Raw genomic sequence first — 5,624 nt, 5'->3', positions numbered from 1 at the left:
ATGTTTTAGTATTACGCGATCATTATCATGCACATTGTATCATTCTCATTTTGGCACACACCTATGTTTCTTTAAATATTCTATTTTTTGACCCTGGAAAACAAATAAGAAAACTATTAATTTCAGCCAACGCTCATACCGCGCTGAGTGCACTCGTTCTCGTCAGTCGAGTGTTGACCACCGAGCGGGACGGACCCCTCGGAGCGCGCGTCGGAGTAGACTAACATCCACTAAAGTAGAAGGATCAAGTGACAAAATAGTGACAAAATAGTGAAAAATACTGCATCCTCATCATCTCCATAAATACAAATAAGAACAAAAAGAAAATAAAATAAGATAAGACAAAATAAAATTGTACAAAAAAATCAAAACCACCGATAATGAAGCCAAGAGCAACGAAACGGAACCCACCGCAGATCCAATGAAAAAAGCAATCAAGAGAAAAATAATTATACATAAAACAGCCAGGGAATTCAACAGTATCTTAAGACTACCCGCTCAAAAGACGCGGAAACTCAACCCACAACCTAACCTGGTCGCCAGGGCAAAAAGTCTAGCAAACATCCTAGGAAACACAGTTGTAGATTATCACCCCAGCCAAGAAGAAAAGGCTAACGAAATCAAAAACATGAAGCCCACAAGAGCTACTTCGCCTCCAGCGATAGTAACAAAAAATAGGTTCAGTATATTACAATCTGAACCAGAGCCTCATCCACAACCGGGACCATCAAACTCCACGTGGAAATCAACGCTAGAGCAAATAAAAAAGAAAAACGAAACATTACGAGGCAAAACGGGAAGACACGGTCCCACCACGTCACCGGAACAATCGGCGCAGCAAGGGCATCGCACCCCACCGTACAACCCAGGAGGCCCGGCGCCTCCAACACCGCCAAGGGGGACCGAGCACCGGACGGACGCCCCACCGGATGCTCCGCGGAGGAGCGCACGAGCACCCCACCCACCATAAAAGACAACAGGCCACCACCCATAAACATACTCCTACAAGACCCCAAGGACACGGTAACGCTCATAGAGAAAGTAGCGGACATCAATCAGTTCCATATTAAAAGAATACACTCAGGTAAACATGCACTTTACCTCCGAAACCTACCCGATTTCCACAAAGCAAAACAAATACTCCTCTCAGCTAACACAACCTTTTACACGTACACACCCAAAACAGAGAAACACCATACATACTTGTTAAAAGGTCTAGACAATAGCTACACTGAAACAGAAATACTCACAGACCTACAAGCCCTACAAATAGACGACGTCCAATTTAGAAAAGTCTCACGATTTACGACAAAAAAATCAAGGGAGAACAATATATTGCTCCCAATCTACATAATACAGCTATCCCCCAACAGCAATACAAGCAACCTACTAAAAATAAACTACTTTAACTACTACAAGATAAAATGGGAAAAAATAATAAAAAAAAAGGATGACATAACTCAGTGCCACAAATGCCAGCGAATAGGCCACACAGCGCAAAACTGCAACCTAAACTACCGCTGTGTTAAATGCAGTGAGCCCCATGGCCCAGGCGACTGCACAATAAAAAAGGAAAACGCAGTAACCAAAGACAAAATATTCTGTGTCAACTGCAAAAACTATGGACACCCCGCGTCATACAAAGGTTGCCCCAAACTCGTAGAGCTCCGTAAAAAGGTAGCAGATAAAATAAAAAAAGACAAAGAAGCAAAGACACAACGAATTGCCCAAATAAGCCGCAAATACGTCCCAGAACTAAAGTTCTCTGACGTAGTGAAGCAGCAAACAACACTAAATCAAACAACCAAAATCTCCCCACAATCAGCAAACTTAGATCCGCGCTCAAGCCAAAGCCCAATCACAATCGATAACTCCCCCCATCTAAACATTATAAACGTTATCGAAGACTTTAAAAAAGGTATCCTCCAAGCGTTAAAAGAACAACAAACGCAACTAAACGAAATAAAAAACACTCTATTAACGCGCGAAGAAAGGATCGACGCCATCTTCAGCACTTTCATTAGTACAGACGACGAATAACCAAAACACGCCAACCATCACAGCAAAAAACAAATAAATTTAACCTAAAACATCTGAAAATAATCGCAGTAAATGCTAACTCTTTAATTTCAAACCAAAAAAGATACAGTATGCTAACCCTATTAAATAAAGAAGCCCCCGATATAGTACTCATCTCAGAAACAAAGCTAAACAAAAGACACAATGTACACTTCAAAAACTACTCCATGATAAGACACGACAGACCGAACGCCAGTCAAGGAGGAGGAACAGCGATCCTCATAAAAAACCCTATAAAATACAAAACGATCCTAATTGATAAAATAACACGTTTCAGAACCTTAGAAACAACGATCATAAAAATAAAAATAAGCAATAAGGAAAATTTATTCATCACTGCAGCCTACGCAACCTACGGAAACCAGAAAGAATTTAACTACGAATTCAATAACCTTTTCGAACTCTTGCAGCTCAACAAACCGGAAAACTACTATATAATAGCAGGAGACCTTAACGCAAAACACACAAGCTGGAAAAACGAAATAAACAACACGAGAGGCAACTTCATTAGAAACTGGCTAGACAATAAAAGCATCCACTACAAAACAAACTTATACAGCTCCGAGCTACCCTCTTACCCAAAAGGAGGCTCATACCTGGACATATGCCTAGCAGATGCGCGACTAAAATTCCAAAACCTACGTCCAAACAATACCCTAAAAACCTTAGCCTATGACAGTGACCATAACGCCCTAGTATTTCAAATTAACAAAAACACATCTGACTTCCTAACTCTCGAAACCCAGACCGAGACACCCAGGTACAACTACAAAAAGACAGACTGGAAAAAGTTCCAAAACATACTCGAACAAAACTGCGACCTAGAGATCTACAACAACGTCAACCTAACAAACAGACAAATCGACTCATTCCTAGACGAAATAGAAAAACACACACAAATCGCCCTCCAAAAATCCGTGCCAATCATAAAACAAAAAAATTCATGCGAGCCCTATATAAACAATAAAATAAAAGATCTACAGCGAGATAAAAGCTACATACTGTCCAAAATAAACAATATAAAATTTAACTATTCTTACGACAAAAGAGAAGAATTAGAATTCCTAAAGTTCCTACTACACAGAATAAAAGCGCAACTGAAACAAGAATTCGCAATTTCTATAAACCATTACTGGACAAACAAAATAAAAAACATCTCCAAAAACGACTCAGCCATCATGTTCCCACAAATAAATCAAATCTTTAGACCAAAAGAACAAAACCCCATCCCACCTCTCAAATTGCCCCCAGAAAATGCCTCCCTCATCCAAGAAGCAGGTATAACGATACACAACACCATCAAAGACACCGAGGGTAACTTCATAATAACTAAAACAACAGAAAAACTAGACATTATCGGCACCCACTTTTCCAAAATACATACGCAAAACGAACACATGGGCCGAGAACAACTAAACAGAATTATCATCGCCGAAACAAATAAACTCAAAAATGAAATGGAACTAGATAAAACGCTAAACAAAACAGTCTGCACATTCTCAAACGAAAACACCGCAGACAACCCCAAACAACCAGATCCAGAAATAAACTACTTCACAAATTACAATCAACTAAACACAACCCTCTCCAAACTAAACAACAAAAAATCCTCCGGCTTCGACGGCATCCCAAACATCTTACTCAAGCGCCTACCGAACAAAATAAAATGGTACTACACGGTACTCTTCAACAATGCTCTAAACAACACATACTTCCCCAGAAAATGGAAAAAAGCCAAACTGATAGCTATAACAAAAAAGGATAAAGACGGCTCATCGCCCGCAAACCTACGACCCATAAGTCTCCTCCCCAACATAAGCAAAGTATTCGAAATAATCATAAACAACCCCCTAACCTCCTTCTGCACAAAAAATAACATAATCCCAGAGAATCAATTCGGCTTCCGACACAAACACTCCACAATTCACGCAATAAACAAACTCACGTCGGACATCTGCTGGGCTCTAAACGCAAAAGAACGAGTTGCCGCCTGCTTAATAGACCTCGAAAAAGCCTTCGACACAGTCTGGATCCCAGGTCTCATATACAAACTGATCAAAAAAAAGTTCCCTAAACACCTGATTAAAATAGCCTGGGACATGATCACAAACAGAACATTCGTAATGACTGAAGGTTCACATTCATCAAGCAAAGAATTCTCCATAAAAAACGGTCTACAACAAGGTACAGTGAATTCCCCGTTACTTTTCAGTATTTACAACAGCGACTTACTAAACCTCTTTGAGCTCAATACATCCACCCACAAACGCTCCATAGCCTTCGCAGACGACCTAATCATATACGTAACAGGCCGCAAAACCAAAACTATAAAAACGGAACTCCAAGAACTCTTTGAGAAAATAAACGACTATTACCACGCATGGAAACTAAAAATCAACATAAGTAAATGCGAAACCATACTGTTTAGACCCAAGTCAAGTGAAATCGGCCCAATAGAAAGAGAACACTGCAAAAAATTTCAGATAAGAGAAAAAACAGACAAAGGGGCCCTCATACCACACAAAAATTGCGTAAAATACTTAGGGGTAAACATAGATTACAAATTAAACTACAAGCAGCACACCGAAATTCAACTTACCAAGGCCAATAAAGCATTTTGGAAAATGAAAAAACTATTCCACTCCAAACATCTCGACAGCAAAGTAAAAATTCTATGCTATCAAGCACTAATCAGACCGATCATAACCTACGGCTGCCCAATCTGGCACAACATATCAGCCTCCCAAATGGAAAAAATTCGCATATTCGAAAGAAAATGCATCAGAGCTTGTCTGAGCACTTACAGATCCGAACACAGCGGATTCAAAAAATACGTAAAAAACAAAATAATATACGACCTAGCCAACGTTCACCGCATAGACTGTCACATCCTAAAGCTAATACGAAACCACTTCGCGCAAGCGGCAAAGATAAAAGAAAATAGTTTAATCTTCAGCTGCTTATTTCCAAATGACACATATTACAAAAACACTCTGACAACAGGCTACATCCCGCCGGAAGCTTTCCCATACCTTGACGAAAAAAACTACCTCCAGGACCATAATAAATAATATTCCAATAATTTATCACATAGAAAGAAAAATAGGGATCAAAACTATACTTTACGAAGAAAACCTAAATGGACAGACCGCAGACACTAGGCACAACACCAGATACAACATGGCCCTCCCTCTGAAAGACACTAAAGACATCCCCCTCTCCCTTCCGCTCATCCCGCCCCTCCCCAAAATTTCACAGCACCCAAAAATATACTACCGAAGCGTCCTGTTTTGCGACCCAGTTTTCAGGACAGTAAAAACAAATGAAAACAGAATCATATAGAAGCTTCGCTCCCTCCAGCGGCTTAAACCAAAAAATTATATTAATCAGGAAAAATGTAAAGCGCCGACACATATTATAGCATGGCTACGTCGTACCGTTGCGTATCGGTACCTTTGCCTAAGATATCATTACATAAATTCACCGTTTATTGTGAATACCAAAATGTATTTAAAATTGTATCTTGGGTTTAATAAACATTGTGG

Source organism: Bombus vancouverensis, chromosome 17 (assembly GCF_051014615.1).
Source record: "Bombus vancouverensis nearcticus chromosome 17, iyBomVanc1_principal, whole genome shotgun sequence".
In the NCBI taxonomy this organism is placed as follows: domain Eukaryota; kingdom Metazoa; phylum Arthropoda; class Insecta; order Hymenoptera; family Apidae; genus Bombus; species Bombus vancouverensis.
This window is presented reverse-complemented; position numbering follows the sequence as displayed.